General features: G+C 42.5%; 1 protein-coding gene across 2 annotated transcripts in view; it reads left to right on the top strand.

Annotated features, from left to right (window-relative positions):
• The window catches only part of LOC125233158, an 85,569-nt gene that overhangs the window by 5,779 nt on the left and 54,818 nt on the right, over positions 1–24,972 (top strand). The window contains exon 2 of one of the 2 annotated variants that reach the window (XM_048139045.1): positions 9,371–9,449. The exons of the other annotated variant lie outside the window; for it this stretch is intronic. The gene's annotated coding sequence lies outside the window, so the exon portion shown is untranslated. The remainder of the gene's footprint in view (positions 1–9,370; positions 9,450–24,972) is intronic. 2 annotated transcript variants of the gene reach the window in all.

Here is a 24,972-nt window from a genome sequence, read left to right as displayed (position 1 = left end):
ACTGGCAAATATCAAATGACATTTCGCACATAAGTTCCGAAAAACTCATTGGTACGAGCCGGGGTTCGAACCCGCGACCTCCGGATCGAAAGTCGCACGCTCTTACCGCTAGGCCACCAGCGCTTCTACCTTCTTATTACGGTATTATCATAAAAATGTTTATACCTAGTAAGTTATCCGTAAAAGATAGACAATATAGACATGTGCCATCGCGGACTTTTTGAAGACATTAGAGAGACATACTTTCGCCATACATTGTTTTGAAGCTCTCAGCTAGTGGGATTTTGTTTGACTCGATTAGAAAATATTGTCACATTTCAACTAATTCAAACAAAATTTAAGTATTACTTTTTTGCCGAGCCCCCTTTATTTGCTCTTAAGGGTCACAGGAAAAATATTAACCAACTTATTTTAAATACAACGTTGATCTTTTTTTTATGCCCCCGGCTTCGCCCCTCGAGCCCCCCTTTGTTTGCTCTGAAAGGTCACAAGAAAACGCTAACCCAACTTATTTTAAATACTACGTTAATCTTTCTTTTATGCGGGGGGCTTCGCCCCCCGAGCCCCCCTTTTCGTTACTCTTAAGGGTAACAAGAAAACCCTAACCAAACTTATTTTAAATACAACGTTTATCTTTCTTTTATGCCCGAGCCCCCCTTTGTTTGCTCTTAAAGGTCACAAGAAAACGCTAACCCAACTTATCTTAAATACTACGTTGATCTTTCTTTCATGCGGGGGCTTCGCCCCCGAACCCCCCTTTGTTTGCTCTTAAAGGTCACAAGAAAACGCTAACCCAACTTATTCTAAATACTACGTTGATCTTTCTTTCATGCGGGGGCTTCGCCCCCGAGCCCCCTTTTCTTTACTCTTAAGGATCACAAGAAAACCTTAACCCAACTTATTTTAAATACAACGTTGATCTTTCTTTTATGCGGGGGCTTCGCCCCCGAGCCCCCTTTGTTTGCTCTGAAAGGTCAGAAGAAAACGCTAACCCAACTTATTCTAAATACTACGTTGATCTTTCTTTCATGCGGGGGCTTCGCCCCCGAGCCCCCCTTTTCTTTACTCTTAAGGATCACAAGAAAACCTTAACCCAACTTATTCTAAATACTACGTTGATCTTTCTTTCATGCGGGGGCTTCGCCCCCCGAGCCCCCCTTTTCGTTACTCTTAAGGGTAACAAGAAAACCCTAACCCAACTTATTTTAAATACAACGTTTATCTTTCTTTTATGCGGGGGGCTTTGCCCCCCGAGCCCCCCTTTGTTTGCTCTTAAAGGTCACAAGAAAACGCTAACCCAACTTATCTTAAATACTACGTTGATCTTTCTTTCATGCGGGGGGCTTCGCCCCCCGAACCCCCCTTTGTTTGCTCTTAAAGGTCACAAGAAAACGCTAACCCAACTTATTCTAAATACTACGTTGATCTTTCTTTCATGCGGGGGCTTCGCCCCCGAGCCCCCTTTTCTTTACTCTTAAGGATCACAAGAAAACCTTAACCCAACTTATTTTAAATACAACGTTGATCTTTCTTTTATGCGGGGGCTTCGCCCCCGAGCCCCCTTTGTTTGCTCTGAAAGGTCAGAAGAAAACGCTAACCCAACTTATTTTAAATACTACGTTAATCTTTCTTTTATGCGGGGGCTTCGCCCCCGAGCCCCCTTTGTTTGCTCTTAAAGGTCACAAGAAAACGCTAACCCAACTTATTCTAAATACTACGTTGATCTTTCTTTCATGCGGGGGCTTCGCCCCCGAGCCCCCTTTTCTTTACTCTTAAGGATCACAAGAAAACCTTAACCCAACTTATTTTAAATACAACGTTGATCTTTCTTTTATGCGGGGGGCTTCGCCCCCCGAGCCCCCTTTGTTTGCTCTGAAAGGTCACAAGAAAACGCTAACCCAACTTATTTTAAATACTACGTTAATCTTTCTTTTATGCGGGGGGCTTCGCCCCCCGAGCCCCCCTTTGTTTGCTCTTAAAGGTCACAAGAAAACGCTAACCCAACTTATTCTAAATACTACGTTGATCTTTCTTTCATGCGGGGGGCTTCGCCCCCGAGCCCCCCTTTTCTTTACTCTTAAGGATCACAAGAAAACCTTAACCCAACTTATTTTAAATACAACGTTGATCTTTCTTTTATGCGGGGGCTTCGCCCCCGAGCCCCCCTTTGTTTGCTCTGAAAGGTCAGAAGAAAACGCTAACCCAACTTATTCTAAATACTACGTTGATCTTTCTTTCATGCGGGGGGCTTCGCCCCCGAGCCCCCTTTTCGTTACTCTTAAGGGTAACAAGAAAACCCTAACCAAACTTATTTTAAATACAACGTTTATCTTTCTTTTATGCGGGGGCTTCGCCCCCCGAGCCCCCTTTGTTTGCTCTTAAAGGTCACAAGAAAACGCTAACCCAACTTATCTTAAATACTACGTTGATCTTTCTTTCATGCGGGGGGCTTCGCCCCCCGAACCCCCCTTTGTTTGCTCTTAAAGGTCACAAGAAAACGCTAACCCAACTTATTCTAAATACTACGTTGATCTTTCTTTCATGCGGGGGGCTTCGCCCCCCGAGCCCCCCTTTTCTTTACTCTTAAGGATCACAAGAAAACCTTAACCCAACTTATTTTAAATACAACGTTGATCTTTCTTTTATGCGGGGGCTTCGCCCCCGAGCCCCCTTTGTTTGCTCTGAAAGGTCACAAGAAAACGCTAACCCAACTTATTTTAAATACTACGTTAATCTTTCTTTTATGCGGGGGCTTCGCCCCCGAGCCCCCCTTTGTTTGCTCTTAAAGGTCACAAGAAAACGCTAACCCAACTTATTCTAAATACTACGTTGATCTTTCTTTCATGCGGGGGCTTCGCCCCCGAGCCCCCTTTTCTTTACTCTTAAGGATCACAAGAAAACCTTAACCCACCTTATTTTAAATACAACGTTGATCTTTCTTTTATGCGGGGGCTTCGCCCCCGAGCCCCCTTTGTTTGCTCTGAAAGGTCACAAGAAAACGCTAACCCAACTTATTTTAAATACTACGTTAATCTTTCTTTTATGCGGGGGGCTTCGCCCCCCGAGCCCCCTTTGTTTGCTCTTAAAGGTCACAAGAAAACGCTAACCCAACTTATTCTAAATACTACGTTGATCTTTCTTTCATGCGGGGGGCTTCGCCCCCCGAGCCCCCCTTTTCGTTACTCTTAAGGGTAACAAGAAAACCCTAACCCAACTTATTTTAAATACAACGTTTATCTTTCTTTTATGCCCGAGCCCCCCTTTGTTTGCTCTTAAAGGTCACAAGAAAACGCTAACCCAACTTATCTTAAATACTACGTTGATCTTTCTTTCATGCGGGGGGCTTCGCCCCCCGAACCCCCCTTTGTTTGCTCTTAAAGGTCACAAGAAAACGCTAACCCAACTTATTCTAAATACTACGTTGATCTTTCTTTCATGCGGGGGCTTCGCCCCCGAGCCCCCCTTTCTTTACTCTTAAGGATCACAAGAAAACCTTAACCCAACTTATTTTAAATACAACGTTGATCTTTCTTTTATGCGGGGGCTTCGCCCCCGAGCCCCCTTTGTTTGCTCTGAAAGGTCAGAAGAAAACGCTAACCCAACTTATTCTAAATACTACGTTGATCTTTCTTTCATGCGGGGGCTTCGCCCCCGAGCCCCCTTTTCTTTACTCTTAAGGATCACAAGAAAACCTTAACCCAACTTATTCTAAATACTACGTTGATCTTTCTTTCATGCGGGGGCTTCGCCCCCGAGCCCCCCTTTTCGTTACTCTTAAGGGTAACAAGAAAACCCTAACCCAACTTATTTTAAATACAACGTTTATCTTTCTTTTATGCGGGGGGCTTTGCCCCCCGAGCCCCCCTTTGTTTGCTCTTAAAGGTCACAAGAAAACGCTAACCCAACTTATCTTAAATACTACGTTGATCTTTCTTTCATGCGGGGGCTTCGCCCCCGAACCCCCCTTTGTTTGCTCTTAAAGGTCACAAGAAAACGCTAACCCAACTTATTCTAAATACTACGTTGATCTTTCTTTCATGCGGGGGCTTCGCCCCCGAGCCCCCTTTTCTTTACTCTTAAGGATCACAAGAAAACCTTAACCCAACTTATTTTAAATACAACGTTGATCTTTCTTTTATGCGGGGGGCTTCGCCCCCCGAGCCCCCTTTGTTTGCTCTGAAAGGTCAGAAGAAAACGCTAACCCAACTTATTTTAAATACTACGTTAATCTTTCTTTTATGCGGGGGGCTTCGCCCCCCGAGCCCCCCTTTGTTTGCTCTTAAAGGTCACAAGAAAACGCTAACCCAACTTATTCTAAATACTACGTTGATCTTTCTTTCATGCGGGGGCTTCGCCCCCGAGCCCCCTTTTCTTTACTCTTAAGGATCACAAGAAAACCTTAACCCAACTTATTTTAAATACAACGTTGATCTTTCTTTTATGCGGGGGCTTCGCCCCCGAGCCCCCCTTTGTTTGCTCTGAAAGGTCACAAGAAAACGCTAACCCAACTTATTTTAAATACTACGTTAATCTTTCTTTTATGCGGGGGCTTCGCCCCCGAGCCCCCCTTTGTTTGCTCTTAAAGGTCACAAGAAAACGCTAACCCAACTTATTCTAAATACTACGTTGATCTTTCTTTCATGCGGGGGCTTCGCCCCCGAGCCCCCTTTTCTTTACTCTTAAGGATCACAAGAAAACCTTAACCCAACTTATTTTAAATACAACGTTGATCTTTCTTTTATGCGGGGGCTTCGCCCCCGAGCCCCCTTTGTTTGCTCTGAAAGGTCACAAGAAAACGCTAACCCAATTTATTTTAAATACTACGTTAATCTTTCTTTTATGCGGGGGCTTCGCCCCCGAGCCCCCTTTGTTTGCTCTTAAAGGTCACAAGAAAACGCTAACCCAACTTATTCTAAATACTACGTTGATCTTTCTTTCATGCGGGGGGCTTCGCCCCCCGAGCCATCTTTTCTTTACTCTTAAGGATCACAAGAAAACCTTAACCCAACTTATTTTAAATACAACGTTGGTCTTTCTTTTATGCGGGGGCTTCGCCCCCCGAGCCCCCTTTGTTTGCTCTGAAAGGTCACAAGAAAACGCTAACCCAACTTATTTTAAATACTACGTTAATCTTTCTTTTATGCAGGGGGCTTCGCCCCCCGAGCCCCCTTTGTTTGCTCTAAAAGGTCACAAGAAAACGCTAACCCAACTTATTCTAAATACTACGTTGATCTTTCTTTCATGCGGGGGGCTTCGCCCCCCGAGCCATCTTTTCTTTACTCTTTAGGATCACAAGAAAACCTTAACCCAACTTATTTTAAATACAACGTTGATCTTTCTTTTATGCGGGGGGCTTCGCCCCCCGAGCCCCCCTTTGTTTGCTCTAAAAGGTCACAAGAAAACGCTAACCCAACTTATTTTAAATACTACGTTGATCTTTCTTTCATGCTTCCCCCCTCGAGCCCCCCCCCCCCTTTTTCTGTTCTTATCTTCCGGCACCATCATCAGGCCTTGAAACCTAATCGTAGTCATAGTTCATTACAAGACTTTTCTGAGAAGCCCAAAAACAGCTATGATACGATGTTCCATCATGTAGTTCCAGTTCATATCTTCCGGCTCCATCATCAGACCTTGAAACCTTATCGTAGTCAAAGTTCATTACAAGACTTTTCTAAGAAGCCTAAAAACAGCTATGATACGATGTTCCATCATGTAGTTCCAGTTCATATCTTCCGGCTCCATCATCAGACCTTGAAACCTAATCGTAGTCAAAGTTCATTACAAGACTTTTCTAAGAAACCCAAAAACAGCTATGATACGATGTTCCATCATGTAGTTCCAGCTCATATCTTCCGGCTCTATCATCAGACCTTGAAACCTAATTGTAGTCAAAGTTCATTACAAGACTTTCCTAAGAAGCCCAAAAACAGCTATGATACGATGTTCCATCATGTAGTTCCAGTTCATATCTTTCGGCTTCATCATCAGACCTTGAAACCTAATTGTAGTTAAAGTTCATTACAAGACTTTTCTAAGAAACCCAAAAACGGCTATGATACGATGTTCCATCATGTAGGTCCAGTTCATATCTTCCGACTCCATCATCAGATCAGCTCAACAATACCATATTATTGTATTGTCACCGGAACTACATATAGCTGCCAATTTTCATTACGCTACGACTCCTGGAAGATGGTTAAATTAGCTTCCTTAGATTCCATTACATACATAGTTACATACACGACGACCTAATAAAAGCGTGTTAAAAACAAAACAATTTTTCTTACAAAAAAAATAAATTTGTCTCTTTTTAACCCCCGACGCAAAAACGACGGGGTGTTATAAGTTTGACGTGTCTGTCTGTCTGTCTGTCTGTCTGTTTGTCTGTGTGTGTGTCTGTCTGTGGCACCGTAGCTCCCGAACGGGTGAACCGATTTCGATTTAGTTTTTTTTGTTTGAAAGCTGAGTTAGTCGGGAGTGTTCTTAGCCATGTTTCATGAAAATCGGTCCACTATGTCGCGGTCGGGGGTTTTTTCAAAATTTTAATTTTGTGGTTAGGTTATTAGGTTACTAAGTTACTAGGTTAAATGGGGTATCGTTAGAAAGGGCTCAAATTGCACATATCAAAACTATTTCTTATAATTTTTTTGTTAAAAAAAAAATTGTAGGAAAATGTTAAAAAAATACCGTTCTTCACCCGCCCCCCGGCCCCCTTATCTCCAAAGTTTACCAATACCAACGAAAAATTGTGAAAATTTTACGAAACATTGGGTTTATGCTAAATATAACAGGAAAAATTAAATCGATTGTGTATCTTGGAAACTTTTTTTTTTATTGACAAAAAACTTTTCAATTTTAACTTTCAATTTTACCACCCTTGCATATACAGATTATACATCCATATCGTATTTAAAAATTATACGAGAGTTTACCTAAAACGTTATCTTTCAAATAAAGTAAAAACTGTCGTAATTGGTTAACATTATAAAGAATTATCTCTGAAAAACCATCATACAAATTGCAGGTCGCGCAATAAATTAGTTAGAGAATTCACCGAGAGATGGCACTATACTGTAGATACACAATAATGCTCATTAGTACCTATACTTTTAGTTAAGTCATTATGTCTACATATATGAACTGAGATTTTTTTAACCATTGAAAGTTTGTACGAATACGGAACCCTCGGTGGGCGAGTCCGAGTCGCACTTGGCCGGTTTTTTATTATGTAAACAGATATTAGTTAATCACTCAACTTTAATTCTCTGATAATACTTAAATTCAATGAGGTGCTTCCTTACGTGAAAAGTGTCCGGGTTTTCCCCGGACACTTCTTGACTCCCCGCCCGGACGGCCCCCGGACGGCCTCCAAACTAGGACAAATCCGGGGAAACCCGGACGGATGGCAGCCCTATACAAGGCCCAAGGGTGTGGCGTTTGGGAGATGTGCCAACAGTCTTACAAAAACAATGCGAGATAGTGCGAACGGCAAAAATATTCTTTAGTATTAGTGTCGAAGTATTTTTTTACTTTAGTGTCGGTTGCAAATTAGTAGACCCGCCTTATAACAGTCAGCCGATGTTGAGCTTATACACCGGCATGAACAAGTCCAGTGTCAGGCATAGATAGTGAGTTGTTGTCTTCTTTAACTGGGATTAGCGCCGGATCGAGGGGGAGCAAAAACTAAAAATTAACGAATTTGAAGCCCCTTGACGAAGATCGAAGGCAAACGGTTAGACTTCCTTTCTGACTCTAGATCTTCTATTCAATTCAATTCACACTCAAGCAACCTAAGATAATTACAGCTACGTGCAATAAGTGCACTAGGTTCGCTACAAGTTCATTCTAGTCATGACGTATCTCGGAATCTGTAGGTGTCAGGGTTTCATTACCCATCGATACCACCAACCAGAGTACACCTGGTCTCCCATTACACACAGTTGTCAAAGAGCTCTGTATCAACTTATGGTGGTGACATCGCGGTTTGAGAATAAGATGGATTATTTTTGTTTAGAGCCGGGCTTCCTGGGCACAGTTCCAATACTCCCACGCTATTGATACGCGAAAACAGACATATGAAAACACTAATGGCCAGATAGACACAATGTAACGATTGGAAAATCGTTTTTCTCGACAGTTCTCTGATACTTTTATTCACATACAACTTGATAGTTTAGATAAAAATATTTACACATTTTGAGATAAATTATGTAAAATTCATGTTGATTTTTTAAGTACTTGCCAAACTTTGCATGGTGAGTTTTGAGGTGTAAACCAATACAATCCTGAGCCACTACAACCCTGTCTTATTAACACCGACTACCGAGCTCTATGTGCCATAGAAGCCACTTTGAACTTTGAACACACGTTTAATGTTAAAAGGTTCTACAGTGTCCTAGGATTCTTGCTTGGCTTGCGTCAATTATAAAGAACATTTTTTGATTACTCTGGAACCAAATGTCCTTCAGGTATTTGTAATCCCCGTGGCCTGCAAACTAATTCCTATATTATAACATGCGCGTTGCCGATCCTTTAGAGCTAAATCGGTACACCTTTGTAGAACTCCATACTATAGTTCTCAAGAAAACCTTCAATTTGAGGCTTTTCTATTAATTAGGGCGAGAATATCTTTTGAATGGGGGGGTTCTAAAGCCCCAAATTAATAACAAAGATCGGCTTAACGGCCATAATAGCGAACCTACGCATTTTCGGTACTACTGGTACCGGTATTAGGGATGTACCACGATCCCGCGGGAACGTTCCCGTTACAGGACATAGGTATTACAAGAATAAGATGGGAATGTAAATGTGTCAAGCACAAGCAGTAAAAAGTTATATTAAAGAGCATAAAGTTGTCCTGATCAATTTTCAAGAAGTTTGTCTTCAAAGTTGAAATAATTGTAATGGAAGTGTGAGAAGGAGGGTCCAAAAAGCAAAAACTCTAAATTTGGTATGACGTAGTTTATGGATGATACTTAACGTATTTCATATTCAGTACACACTACACAGATCATTTAATAAAGCAATACATGTATATCAAAACAACAAAAAAAAATACTTAACTAAATTTAAACTAACACGCAACATATTGGTTTTAATTGGTTTTGCATGTCTAACGCGAAATGCATGGGAATGTTCCCATTTTCATTCTTAGACTCATCACTATTCATAATTAATTTACATTACATTTTACGCCCCGAAATAATAAAGCTCCTTGCAAGGCTACTTAAATTATTTAAGACTTGTTAAGTGTTGAAATAATTGGGCTTAAAATTGACTAATCCTAACACTTACGAAAAATACAAGGAAATAAAATCCTTTTATTAAAAAAAAATCATACAATATAAACTCACTCCTGTATTCCCTGTAGGTGTAGGCAGATCACATCAATACCGCTCAAGATTCAGTGCCAATTTTACCAATCAAGTGGTTGAAAGAAATCGTGATATGTAAGTATTCGTAATTTCGTATTTAATATTGCAGTGTCAAGTTTTTTTTTGTGGTGACACCCGTCTGTCACGGTATAGTACATTACGATACAAGTGCGTAAAAAAGGAAGTTCGAAACGAGTGGCGATAAATTAAAACACGACCGAAGGGAGTGTTTTAAATCGACACGAGTTACGAATTTCCTTTTTGCACGTGTATCGTACGACGTTTTTCAGTACAGATGAGCCTCCGAAGTTTCGACCTGGCATATAATGAACCACTTCTCGAACTAGTGCGTAAAAAAACGACCATCTGTACTGAAAAATATTTTTCATTGCTAAAAATCCCATCACTATTGTATTTATACGTACACTTTACGGCCAAAAATAAAGCCTGCGGGGCTATAAATTCAGATAAAACAATTGCAACCCCGAACTATGCGGCGGGGCGATAAATCCTTATTAGCTTTCGGCAGAAGAAATGAATCCGCAGATTATAGCCATATTTTCATACGTGTATAAATAAGGGAATCTTCGGTGTTGCGATATATTGCTCTGTTTTGGGGTGTTGTTTTATGGCTTAATTCGCTGTGGAATAAAATATTGGTATTAGAATTGGGGTTCAGTAGTTGCGCTCTCATTTTGCAATGAAATGCTGTAATAAAATTATACTTGGCATGAAAATTACATTAACACGTTTATAATTTTGTCTGGTACTAGTAATTATTGATAAAAAATCTAATACAAAGATATTAAGCGCTTGAACGTTTTATTAAAGTTAGTAAATAGGTATGTACCAATGTCGTTTTCAAATATTTTCATAATTTTGAATGTGGGTAGGTATCTACCCATAGGATTATAAAGCTAGGAACATACTACGCGGACGTCCGTCGTAAAACGACCGCGACCGCGACCGATCAGTGTGCACGGAACAAAACATCCAGCGAGCCAGATTTCGATCGGACCTCCACGCGCTCAAGGCTACGTCCCACAGAGAACCTCCTATAGAGTAGAAATCTTGTATATTTTGTTCGCGATACGAGTCACCAGTGTTTGGGGTGCGACGAGCGGGCGGGGAATGTGTTAAGCGCGCTGTGATTGGCCGTTTCAAGGACGGCGGGCAGTCGCGCCAGATGAAAAGGGACAGAAGTATGACTGTCCCTCTACTGACGCGTAAGTGGCCAATGTAAGTTGACCTATGCCGGCTCTGAATAAATTATAAATATGACTTATTTGTGGAATGTAATGCCGTCTGTTTTTAAATTTGAGCTTCTTGTTACCTTTCCACACCATTTCACACTACAGGTGGACATCTTTAAGGCATCAAAATACCCTTTTCCAATTTTTTAGTGCGAAAAACACGCGCTGCTTTCGGGTCTGTTACTTGGTCGATACTGATCGGGCACGGCGAGCGCCCGCGCTTATATCAGTGCAAATACTAGGAAGGCTGGCGACCGCGAGTCGTCTTGTAATGGATGTCTATAGGGGTTGGTCTGTGCTACGTCCACAACCGTCGACCGATAGTTTGCACGGTTATGTGTATTTCCATTGTCCAGATTCCCGTCCGCGGTCGATTTACAACGGACGTCCGCGTAGTATGTTCCTAGCTTAATTGACGAGATCTCAGCCGGCCTAGCCGAAATGACAACCTCTAAACTCAGTCTGGCTCTGTCACGCCAATACGGAGGCAAGCGCGGATCCAGCTTCGTGCCCAGGGGGGGGGGGTCACGTGGTATAAAGGCCCAGGCCCCAGGGGGGGTCACGTGGTCTATTTGTATGGCCAACCCACGGCCAACCTAGGCTCCAGAGGGGGGGGGGGGGTCATGACCCCAATGACCCCCCCCTGGAGCCGCGCATGTACGGAGGAGCGATAGAAAGATAGGCTAAATCTCATAAATCTATATCCGCCAAATAGTTTGGAGTACAGCCTTAATAATATTAGCACAAGTGCGAGATAGATACAATAACATAATTGTATATTATGATTACACTTCTGCACGTCACAATATAAGTACATATATCATTGTATAAAACTAACAATCTAGGTTATTAGGTCTTTGACGTATAATGTGGATGATGTGAAGAAACTGACATCCAAAACTAAAAGTCAACGCGCGGAGCCGCGAACTCGCAAGCGATTTTAGTTACATTTCGGACTATTGCGGATGTAACGAAATCCGCATGCGAGTTCTTCCGTTTAAATACGGCCTTACGCCGTGTCTTGCGTGGGCGACGGTCGCGACCGTCACCGTCGCGTCTCATCGCATCGTCTACTTTCCATATCGATAAGGCTTGATTTCGTATGCGTCGCATCGCCGTCGCGCGACCATCGCGCGACCGTCGCCCACGCACGCCACGCAAGGCGTTACAGCCAAATATTCAACGCCAACGAGGCAAAGGCGAATAAAAATCACTGAATAACCATAGTTAAAACAATAAACATCGTCAACAGGCTATTACGAACCCATTGTATCAATCAAGGAGCAGTAATTAGAAGTAAGGCCGCATCGTGTACTTATTGAGCGATGTATTTGTATGTAGATGGACTATACACACGCCACATACATTATTTGTATGGGAACATAAACAAATAATACGAAAGCTTATGATCGTCGCGAAACCGCTGACAAAATCTTTCTGTCTTGATTGCAAAAATATTTTTACACAATTTTTAATTTTGCTCCCTTTTCAATGTAAAATTTCTTCTCTGCTGGGAGGAAGAAAACTGCACTTTTATAGAATATTATATTTTATTTTATTTAGGTATATCGAGGTCGTGAATATAATCCTGAGCGCAGTGAGGGACTCATGTGTGAACGCCCAAGTTGGTAGAAAAGGGTCACTTTGCAGCCTCTTAGCATTTTGGGGAGTGCCAGTGTTTGCTCCCGCCGATTGCCGTCCTCTTTCAGAATGGGAAATGTAAATGTAAATCATTTTATACATACATACATACAATCACGCCTGTATCCTCATAAAGGGGTAGGCAGAACACATGAAACTACTAAAGCTTCAGTGCCACTCTTGGCAGTGACATTGCAGTGACAGGTTGCCAGCCTCTCGCCTACGCCACAATATAACCCGTATCCCATAGTCGCCTTCTACGACACCCACGGGAAGAAAGGGTATACATATATGTTCTTAAGTCTTAATTGATTCACGGTTAGTTTCATTAGACTTATATTGACCGGGATATAGACCGTGATGCCCTTTTTGGTACTTAATCACGGTACCTATATATAAGTCTAATGCATGTTCTGTTCTATGTTAGTGTGTGTATGTGTAGGTGATCTTGTAAATCTTGTTTTGAATGGAGTTACTATTTTGGCATCCGGATGTTTACGGTCGTCAGAACTGTCCCTGTCATGTTAGGATAGCCGTTTTGGCATCCAATCGAACTAGGTGCAGTAAATAACATATTATTTTTCACCACACCAACTGGTAAAGGCTTTCTTTGCTATTCGAAAACAGATAGCAACATTGCATTTTATCCACAAGGGGGCAAAGTAATTTCATACGAATTTTAACTCGATATCTTAAACTGGCTGCTAGATTAGATTTTACCTACAAATGATGATTTTGATTCATAAATATTGAATAAATTGATGGATTTCATTTATTTTGATGTTTTATAGTCAGTATTTTGTTCGTGTTGGTGTGGTGAAAAATTATGTGTTTCACTCGGTGGCAAAGTTTGTTTAACCGTCGTGCCTTGATACCCTCGCAACGCTCAAGATTCCACTTTTTGAACCACTCGCTACGCTCGCGGTAAAATTTTGGAATCTTTCGCTTGCTCGGGTATCAATACTGGCACGTACGGTTAAACAACTACTTTGCCCCCTTGTGAAACAAATAACTATTTCACCACACTAACTGGTAAAGGCTCTCTCGAGACTTTGTTATATTTTATACTAGGTTTTGCCCTCGTCTACGCTCGCGTTAAATTCTATAATTTCGGAATGCTCCATTTTAGTGAAGTGGGGATGGGAAAGAGACGAAAATTAGCCTATGTCACTCTCCATCCCTTCAACTATCTCCACTTGTAAAATCACGTCAATTCGTCGCTCCGTTTTGCCGGGAATGACGGACAAACAAACAGACAAACACTACTTTCTCATTTATAATATTAAGTATGGATTCTGTGATTTAACTTACTTCAATATAACATTAATACTGTAACATGTGTTAATTAACTTAGGTAATTATCAATTTACAACAAATTTCACACAAAGTGACCGCATCACTCATGTAGATTGCTCTAATTCACTCATTTCTTCCCCAGTATCACAAGTGATAATAACCCATAAAAGTTGCGCCGAAGTCAGCGAGCCGTACAAAAAGTTATCCCATCCCGAGATGACAAACGAGCTGGCTGCCACAGAGTTGATAATAGTATTAACGACATTAACGTACAGAGAGGACACTTAAAACCTGCGTTTTGAGAGCGTGGCGTGAGCGGGGTGCGATGAGAGCGTGCTGCCAGCGCCAGCGCTCACTCCCCGCTCACTCCCTGCTCACTCCCCGCTCACGCCCCGCTCACGCCCCGCTCACGCCCCGCTCACGCCCCGCTCACGCCCCGCTCACGCCCTGCTCACGCCCCGCTCACGCCCCGCTCACGCCCCGCTCACGCCCCGCTCACGCCCCGCTCACGCCCCGCTCACGACCCGCTCACGACCCTCTCACCACCCGCTCACGCCCCGCTCACTCCCCGCTCACTCCCCGCTCACTCCCCGCTCACATAGTGGACCGATTTTCATGAAACATGGCTAGGAACACTCCCGACTAATTCAGCTTTCAAACAAAAAAAAACTAAATCTATATCGGTTCACACGTTCGGGAGCTACGATGCCACGGACAGACTCCTCAAACTTATAACACCCGTTGTTTTTGCGTCGGGGTTAAAAACCATCATGACACCATAATTTTCCATCAGTGGCCTTTTTCACCACAGTGACAGTGACACGACACTGACAATTATTATGTAACACCTAGCAATATAACAGAAAAGTGCCACTTTACTCCCTCCTAACAGGGAAGAAAAGTGATCTTTCTAAATGAGTGATGTGAATGATTAAATAATATACAGATGTTTGGGGGACATTAGTACACCACGCGTTATGAATTTGTGTTTGGGCATTTTCGGGAGAAGAATAAAAAATCCTTTTTTTTTTTAATAAGTACATACATATACCATATAATCACTGTATCCCATTGAACTACTTTTCATTCAGTGCCACTCTTGGCAAAAAGGGGTTGAAAGAAATCCAAATTGTGACATTGCAGTGACAGGTTGCCAGCCTCTAAAATTTAATTAGGTTTAATACGTAAATTTAAATATATAAAGGGCTCGTGATTTTGAGTAGTCAAAACAAAAAAAACTTAGAAAAAAAATATTTTAGTGTTTCTTCTCACGAAAATGCCCGTTTACTAATAGGGGCAATCTTAACGCGCGCAAAAGGCGCGTCTATAAATTGCTAGGTCTATGGAAATAGCCGATTTGCTCCGCCATCATTGTGTGAAGCTTTATGTCACTGATTCTCTTGGGGCTTTCATGATGTCGTTAGAAGAATTCGTACAACCAAGAACGATTTAATACTGGACTGACAAAGCCCATACAAACAAGCGTACTTCTGAAAAGTATGGGCCATTTAGGCTTAAAATTAGATGGCGCTGTTTCCAGCCTGGAAGTGGCCAAAATCATATTTCCCCAAATATTTTTGCGTGTTTTTATTTTTTATTTTAAAGTCATGATATCACGTCAATATACTTACATTTAAAAAAAAAAAAATTGTAGGCATCATCAGTGTAGTTATGATAGTTTTGATAAAATAGAGGTACGATTCTTAGTATGAATTATTAAATCCTAAATACTTTACTTAAGTTAGAGTTTACTTCTAGTTCTAGCTCATTTTAGTAGGTAGGTTATATAGTTAATTGTTCTAATCTAAAATATCGAGCGTTGAGTGAACAACAAATTGCCTTCAAATCAATTTACAACTTTGATAAAAAAACGGAGTACCAATTTATGATAATGGAAGAACTGGAAAGTCATTTTTCGTATTGAAATTTTGATTATTTTCAAATGAGTGGTACCTAATATTTTGCTGATCGACAAATTGACGTCATTTACGTAAATTACTGTTTTTAAATAAAGTAATTTTCCGATAAAATATTTCATGATGTTCTCAGGTGTTCCATAAAGTACTTCGTCTAACATAGTTGTTTTTTAATAAAACATCGAACACCGAGTAAATTTGCCGCGGGACAGATTGTCGCAATTTATTAAAATCGCTGTTTTTAACCTCCTAAGGCCCAGCTATACAAATGAAAAATCCAGAATTTGCCACTGAAATATGAACCTTTAGTCCAGATACCTATTTATAGAGTTGATTTTGGTTTTGTATGAAAATTTAACTACACAAAATAAATGCGACTCTGTTCCAATTGAATATGATTTGAATTTCATCGAACTGAATAAGTACTATAGGTAGGACCTTGGGCCTTAGGAGGTTAAAGTAAATTTCTTAAACCCATAAAATTTTCAGTTTTGCAAAATATTGAATGTCGACGATAACTAATTATTATAATATTTAGCTAAGTGGTTGTCGCAATTTATGTTACTCATTGTTTTCAAATTGAAATTGGGTATAAATTATAGTTTGAAAATATGAGAAAATCTACAAATCTTGTTAGGTACATAGCGGTTTTGATAGAACGTTGGTTTTGTAACATTGTATGGGCACTTTAGATAAATAGGGACTCATAGGGCTTGATACATTAGACAAGGAAAATAACTCGGAACACAGTCTCGTCGACAATCTTTCAATTGAGTGAATCCTCGTAACAGTAACGTGAGTCACGACTTCATTGAGTTTGAACTACAGCTGCAAATGAAAGATCTATGCATATATCTGTTGGCATAACACGTGATGGCCGCGGGAGTATCTGGAGATAGGAACTTCTAACTTAATGACATTGGAGTCTATTGCGACATACTTGGCCACATGTGCTGCATCGAACACTTATTTGATTATCATGAAATGAATAAATGAACATTCCATAAAATCGTGACTCACGTTACTCTTGCCGCGGATTGACCCAATTATTGAAGTAACATACTTTATTTAAATGTAACCTAACATCTTCGGTAGAAAGTCTTCCAATTCCAAGCGACTTTTTTCCAAAGTTACAACTTGCAAGCTAATCGATGGTATTTTCCTATACTTACCTAAAATTGCGTCTAAAGATAAAATCTACAGAATCACGTCAAGATATGTTTGTGACATGATAAATTGATAATCCCGCGCCACAACAACAACAAATTCGCAAATGATAAGATAATACAGTATCTGATAAGTTACAACTGCGACTTAGCTCTCATCTTATCATCATTGAAACTCTTATCAGTTATCACGCTTCATACAGTTAGCAACACAGCTGTGAATCCAAAGTGCTAAAAATATGTGTACACACCTTAGTGTATAGGTAATAAAGTTCTGTGTACATACTTTTGGCACTTTGTATTCACAGCTGTGTTGTTGACTATACATATCGTGACTCGATATCAAATTCGCGTGTAGTGACGGGTTAAGAATTTCACACATTTCCTGTAAAATCTCCGTCAATAGAAATTGTCAACAACGAACCATTCTTTAAAATATCTATATTCTAGAACAATTTTATTATTTTTCCCCTCACTAGCTCGGAAACACGTGTTTTGTCCTTTAATACCAGCGGGTAAAAACGCATTTTATCCACTAGTGGGTAAAGTAATTTGACCTTGAATAAAATCACATTAACCGCTTTAACATTGATAAAAGTAGGTGAATCTAGTAATAAAGATGATTTACCACCTGTGGAACTACTGGAAACAGTGATAAACGCATTTTTGCGTTGTAGTTTCCTCGCTATAGTGAGAGGAAAAGTTTTGTGTTACACTCGGGTGCAAAAAACTCGCAAGTTCAGGATTCTATTCTCGAACCACTCGCTTCGCTCGTGGTTCAACTATAGAATCCTTTCACTTGCTCGTTTTTCAATTCCACACTCGGCGTTAAAATACAACTTTGCCCCCTTGTATAACAAATAACTATTTAAGGTTGAGGATCATAATATGATGTGAATTGATTAAATAACACACGGATTTAGCCAGTACCTGATGAGTTAGAATGGAAAATAAAGACATTTTGACTACTAGGTTTTTTTACATTGTTCACAAATTCTATTGACGGCGAAGGTGTCGTAGAAGTTGACTATGAGATATGGGTTCAATCGTGGTGTGAGCGATGGGCTGGCAATCACCGCAAAATCACAAATTAGATTTCTTCCATCTCTTTATTGCTAAGTTGTGGCATGGAAACTTGAGCAGTTTCACGTGCTCTGCCAAATCCTTTTGGGAATACAGGCGTGATGTATATGGATGTAATTATGTATGTAATTTGCTATTACAGGGCCAATATACCTAACAGGAAACCTTTGACGTGATTAATTTGCCTTATACTGAGTTGATTGTGATTGATATGATTAATTGAAGCATTATTAGTGCAGCAAATTAGTGCGGTCAATTACGTAGGTGTAATATTGTGATAGTTTGTACATCTAGAGCTTAATAACAAAGACTAATTAATAGTTATTTGTTATACAAGGGGGCAAAGTTGTATTTTAACGCCGAGTGTGGAATTGAAAAACGAGCAAGTGAAAGGATTCTGAACCACGAGCGAAGCGAGTGGTTCGAGAATAGAATCCTGAACTTGCGAGGTTTTTAACACACGAGAAGTAAAATACATTTGCACCCGAGTGTAACACAAAACTTTTCCCCTCACTATAGCGAGGAAACTACAACGCAAAAAATGCATTTATCACTGCTTCCAGTAGTTCCACAGGTGGTAAATCATCTTTATTACTAGATTCACCTACTTTTATCAACTTTAAAGCAGTTAATTTGACTTTATTCAAGGTCAAATTACTTTACCCACTAGTGGATAAAATGCGTTTTTACCCGCTGGTATTAAAGGACAAAACACGTGTTTCCGAGCTAGTGAGGGGAAAAATAATTTTTAAGGAAATTAAATAAATAGGCACTGGTATCGTTGAGAAAACAAAATGTAATGAAGTCAATCACTAAAAATAGACAAAAGGAATATAAAAAAATCATAGACAATAAACTATAAAAAGGTAAAATAATATAAAAAGTTTGTGCAGTCTTGCACATTCTCCCCTTTTTTAAAGAGCGACGTGTATTTTCGCGAGCTTCTTGAGGGGTCTGCGAAACACCCCAGCAGCAGTGGCGACATCTGCTACTCTGATTATCCCGTCTCTGCCGGGGTATACGGCGGTGACACGACCCTTAGGCCAAGAGCCTCGAGGCAGGTTTGAATCACAAATTATTACGATGTCCCCAATCGCGATATTAGGCGGAGATCCTCCTCCTGTCCGTGGTGATAAGGAGGGGAGGTATTCCCTGACCCAGCGCTGCCAGAAGTGGTCGGCTAGCCTTACCGCCCTGCGCCACTTATTTCTGCTCAAGAGGTCGGCTTCGGTCAAAGTAGCGGGAATAGGGGGCCCAGACGGAGATGTGAGTAAAAAATGCGACGGGGTCAACGCTTCGTCAGCATCAGAATCAAGTGAAACGTGCGTGAGTGGTCGTGTATTAATAATGGCTTCAGCCTCCGCCAATAGTGTGCTCAGAACTTCATCTGAGGGAGCCTGTTCTCTTAGGGTTGTCTTCAGGGCTTCTTTAACGCTGCGAATTAAACGCTCCCATGCTCCGCCCATAAAAGGTGCTGCCGGAGGAATGAAACGCCAATTGATTGATTCATTAGCTGCATAAATTTCAACTGAGTTGCCGTAAAGAGCTTGTAACTCCCTGCTTGCCCCAACAAAGGCTGTTCCGTGGTCTGACCAGATCTCTTGCGGTGTGCCTCGACGAGCAATAAAACGGCGTAGACACATTATGGCCGCGTCTGTCGATAAACTATGTACCACTTCAAGATGTACGGCGCGGATGACGAGGCACGTAAATAGAGCAACGTAGCGTTTCTCTCTTCTTCGACCAACTGAAACGAGCACAGGCCCAAAGTAGTCAAGACCGACGAAGGAAAATGGTCTTTGATGATGAGCCAATCGGGACTCCGGTAGATCTCCCATTGGTGGCGTGAATGCTCTGGCGCGGTGAAGTTTGCAAAACTGACATGCGTGGGTTACTGATCGGACAGCATTTCTGAGGCCCAATATCCAAAATCTTTGGTGGAGTTCGTTCAGGACCTTTTCTTTGTTTGCGTGGCCAGCCTTTTGGTGGTATTTTGCTATAAGGAGGCGTACTGCTGGGTGCTTTCCGTCCAAGATCAGGGGTCGTTTAACTTCATCAGTGACGCCTGTTGCAGCTGCTATACGACTGAACATTCTGAGTTGGTCATTGTTATCTATGAATGGGGATAGTTTAAAAAGGCGGCTGCTTCGAGGCAACGGGTCTCCGTTCTTTACTCTCAAAATGTCCTCTTTGAAGGAATCAAGTTGACTCTGACGTAAAATATGGGTTTCAGCTAGACGGATATCGTTCGCAGTTATTCTTGGTTGGTTATTAGGGGGGTTCGCGGTACCAGGAGAGGATGTGCAAGGTGGATGGAAGGTACATAAGTGTCCTTCAAGACGAGGGAGGTTGAAGTTCGCGTCTCGTCTTCTCATACTACGCAATCGCAATAATGATATGAATTGATGCGCCTTTGCCGTTGCTCGCACCATTCTCAGCCATGAGCTGAAACGATACGGATCTGCAGATATTGGTGCGGGCAGCTCAATCTCGGTGATCAGATGAATGATATTTTTAAACTCTTCACGTCCTAATCCGCTAACATCAATTTGAGGTTCAGCGGGCCAGGACGAGGACAGGAGAAAGGTAGGCCCTGAGATCCAGCGAGATTCTGGAGAGAACACAAAACGTTTGACGCGTGTAGCGTCATCGGCTACGTTTAGGTCACTCGGTACCCAACGCCACTCACTGATATTTGTAAGCTCCAGTATCTCACCAACTCTGTGAGACACAAAGGGTTTAAGGGTACGCGCATCACTACGAAGCCAACCTAGCGCAGTCATTGAGTCGCACCAAAAAACACGTCTCGTTGGCTTCAACCGATGGGCTTCGCATATTGTCGTAGCAAGGCGCGCAGCCATTAGTGCACCTTGAAGTTCTAAACGAGGAATGGAGACAGGTTTAATTGGGGACACGCGCATTTTACTACAGATGAGGGAGAGTCTCACGTCACCATTTACATATAGAAAGCGCCAATAGGCCACAGCAGCATAGGCAGACTCACTCGCATCCGAAAACACATGTAACTCGCATCCCTCTACTTTGAGCTCGCTCAAGTTGTAGCGGCGTGGTATTCGCAAACTGGAAGTGGAGATCAGGTCTTGAAACCATAACTTCCACGCGGCGCTGTCACATTGAGAGAGCTCTTGATCCCAGTCTAAACCCTTGCGCCAAGCGTCTTGAAACATTATACGGCCACGAACGACGATTGGGGCAAGGATCCCAAGCGGATCGTAAATTTTCATTACGTGTACTAGAACCTCTCGTTTCGTTAATTTTTCAGGTAACACCGTATCTTTTTTTACACCTGTATTAAAACCAATCAGGTCGTTGAAGGGCTGCCATATAAGGCCCAGCGTGCGAACGGGCGTAGACAGGCGGCCCAATTCAACGTCTCCATTATTGGCGCGAGGTAATACCTCTAGCAAAGACTCTTTAGGCAACAACGAAAGCGCACTAGGATTATTCGACGTCCAGCCGCGCATCTCGAAGCCGGCATGCGCATGTACGGAGTAAATATCAGCTGCCAGTCTAGCAGCTTTGTTGACGTCGTCTAAGCTAGTAATGCAATCGTCCATGTAATGGTCGTCGATGATTACTCGAGCCGCGTCGGGGTAAGTTTCCTGCCATTCTAAAGCGTTTTTATTTTTTATGTGTATGGCAGTGAATGGACTCGACGCGGCGCCAAAAATCATGGATGACATGCGGTATGTTCTAATCGGTTCACCGGGGGTATCTCGCCACAAAAATCTTTGCGCGTCTCTATCACTTTCAATAATTTTGACTTGCGGAAACATTTCACGGATATCAGCGTTTAAAGCGACGGCGCCCTCACGAAAACGCATTAGAATGCCTAGCAAAGGTTGCAAAAGATCAGGGCCAGTCAATAACAAAGAGTTTAGTGACACGCCGTGAGATTTTGCAGCTGCGTCGTGCACCGTTCGCAACTTATTAGGTTTATTGGGATTAATCACACCAAAATGAGGTAGATACCAAAGAGGACGTCCAGGGCCAGCACGTGATGAACATGGTTCAGCGTATTCTTTAGATAACATGTCATGAATATTGCGACGATAACGTTCCGCGTAGCAGGGGTCTTTAATCATTTTCTTTTCTAAGCTTACGAATCTGGACATTGCTAACTTATAGCTGTCAGGAATATCCAGATTATCAGCCTTCCACAACAAGCCAACCTCATACCGGCCGCTCGGCAGACGGTGAGCAGTGTTCTCTAAAACTTGTATGGCACGCTCATCGTCAGCATTGCGGGCCTCCTTTTTAGATATACCGATTGCGTCGATCTTAAATTGTTCCCTGATAAGTTGTTCTAACATAAAACGATCACTTTCGGCGTCAGTTTCACTTAATGAGATATGGTTGACAACGTCAACCCGCTTAGTCTTACTGCAACCGAAACCAAACAAAACCCAGCCAAGGGCAGTCAAAATAGCTGCAGGTTGTGTTTTGGTTCCTTTGCGCACGTCTGTGGGAATAGAGAGATGCCAATTGTCAAGACCTATTATCAGCATTGGTTTTACGTCTCCGTAGCAAAACTCGTCGGCTATATCTACTAGATGAGGGTATTTGCGTACACTATCTTGATACGCAAACTCACGCGCGGCGCCTAAACCATTAACTGACCTAGCCTTCTTAATGGAGTGAACTTCAGTTGAATGACGACCCTGTATATTAAAATTGACATACTGCACTTTAACGTCCTTGCCTAAACCGAGTACGCAATCTACGTGGATAAGCCTTTCAGACGTCTTGGCTCCAATTTGAGAAGATATTTCTGAGTCTATGTATGTTCCTGACGATCCGTCGTCTAATAAAGCAAATGTGTCAACGCTACCGGACGGTCCGGACACGGTGACAGAGACAATTTTCAACAACGGCCGCGCGGAAGGCATCTTGGGCGATGAAGAGGTGGCATGCGTCAGAATGTCATGTTCCGAGTCGTCAGGCAGCGGAGTAGTCGCGGCTGCTCCGGTAGCGGCGCAGGCGGCGGGCGCGCTCACGTCGGACGTCGATGGCACTTGCTCGTCATCGTCGTCCTCGGAGTCGTCGTTGGCGGCGTCGTCGTTGTCCTCGGCGTCGACGTGCGTGGTGACGACACGTTCAAATTTAGACCCGTGTAACAAATTATGATGACGCATTTCACAACCTACTACGCTACATACTTTTTTCATACATGAAGTTTTATTCTTATGGAAACCTTTTTTCAAACACCTATGGCATATTTTATTTTTCTTAATGAATTGCCACCTATCATTTATTGACATTTTGACAAAATTGTCACAATCCGATAAATCATGTTTTTGTTGACATAATGAACAATTATTATCAGAAATATTATTCGAGTTTATAGAAGTTTCAATGCTATTAGAGGAATGATTATTTTCAGCAATATTGTTGACTTTATCCCTATTGCCTATCGGCCGGGGGATTAAGGCCGAGGCCTGGTCAATATTGCCTCCAAATCTACACTGCAAGTCAACCTCGCGCGAGAGGAAATCCGCAAACATTTCTATTTTAGAAGCGCTGCCATTGCACGAATGAGCATAATCCAACCACCGTGGACGCAGCAGCACTGGCAGTTTGCTCCATAGTGCTTGAAACAGCTCAGGCGAGCGTAAATGGTCGGGCTTATTTAACATGCGGATAACTTCTACGCAATTACGCACACGGCTTGCAAAAATCACTAAATCCTTACCGTCGTAGCTTACCTTAGGCAGGTTACGCACCGCTGCCACTTCATGCATGACGACGAGCTCGGGGCGGCCGAAGCGCGCGTCGAGCGCGGCCACCACGGCGCCGGGGTCGCGCGCCGCCGCCAGCAGGCCCGCCACGGCCTCGCGCGCCGTCCCTTTCAGGGCGCGAGACAATCGAGCTAAATTTTCACTAGGAGAAAAACTATCTGCTTTATTTTCGTAGATTCGTTTTAAAGCTAACCAATCCAGGTACGACTTGCCGTCAAAATTTGGTAAATCCGTCTTCGTTTGGTTTACTTTATTTATTAGCTTGTCGAGCGAATTTACTAAGCGAGTCACTCCTCCGTCTTCAGGGCAATATTGCTCGTGAGAGTTTTTATTTGCCGCGGCGCTCATGCCGTGCGGCTCTCTCGGTCCCAGTGGCTCGCGCTGGGCCGCAACATCGACAGACCTGAAAGGTGGGTTGGCACTTAATAAATGTTGTTCAAAGGTATTAGGCATCGTATTATTTACCCATTCCTGTACACTTGCACGACTACGCGTGCCATGACTTCCACGTCGGCTAGCGTCCGCCTCTATGGCGGCGAGACTGGCTTTCAGCTCGAGCTCGGCAACCTGGCGCTCGCGCTCCGCGGCACGCTCTGCACGTTCGGCCGCTTGGCGCTCGCGCTCCTTTTCCATCTCAGCCAGACGGCGCGCATGTTGCGCCCTCGCCTCCAGCTGGCGCGCCACGATTGTAGAAGAGGAGCGTGACGAGACGGCGCTCGCCACGCGGAAAGGTGTCGGCGTCGCTCCGGGAGGGGCAGCGGCGGCGCCCTCGCCTCCTTGCAAGGGCGGAGCAGTATCCCTCACGGCGGCCTCACCGTCTCCCTTATGAGTTACACTCATTTTCGCACTTTTAGAGCGTGTTATCATTTACTTAACTTGTTTTGTCTTAACTTGCTTCACTTTACGGTAGAAAGACCAAATTTTAAGGAAATTAAATAAATAGGCACTGGTATCGTTGAGAAAACAAAATGTAATGAAGTCAATCACTAAAAATAGACAAAAGGAATATAAAAAAATCATAGACAATAAACTATAAAAAGGTAAAATAATATAAAAAGTTTGTGCAGTCTTGCACAATAATAGTGTCTAGCCTAGATATGAAATCTGTGACACGATCGCCTCAGTTATTCGGCTCAGTTTTGGATAGGTATTTTTTTAACCCCCGACCAACCCCGACGCAAAAACGACGGGGTGTTATAATTTTGACATGTCTGTCTGTTTGTCTATCTGTCTGTTGGTTTGTCTATGTCTGCCTGTGGCATCGTAGCTCCCGAACGGATGAACCGATTTAGTTTTTTTTTTTTTTGAAAGCTAAATAAATAGTCGGGAGTGTTTTAACCATGTTTTATGAAAATCGGTCCACTATGTCGCGGGTTTTTCAAAATTTTAATTTTTAATAGCCTATTCAGTCCTACAGTTCCACTGCTGGGCAAAGGCCTCCCCTTTCTTCCACTCATCGCAGCCTGCATTGATGCCCACTCTCG

The sequence above is a fragment of the Leguminivora glycinivorella genome, chromosome 14 (genome assembly GCF_023078275.1).
Source record: "Leguminivora glycinivorella isolate SPB_JAAS2020 chromosome 14, LegGlyc_1.1, whole genome shotgun sequence".
Taxonomy (NCBI): Eukaryota; Metazoa; Arthropoda; class Insecta; order Lepidoptera; family Tortricidae; genus Leguminivora; species Leguminivora glycinivorella.
The sequence above is the reverse complement of the archived record's forward strand: the minus strand, read 5'-3'. Positions and strand labels throughout refer to the sequence as shown.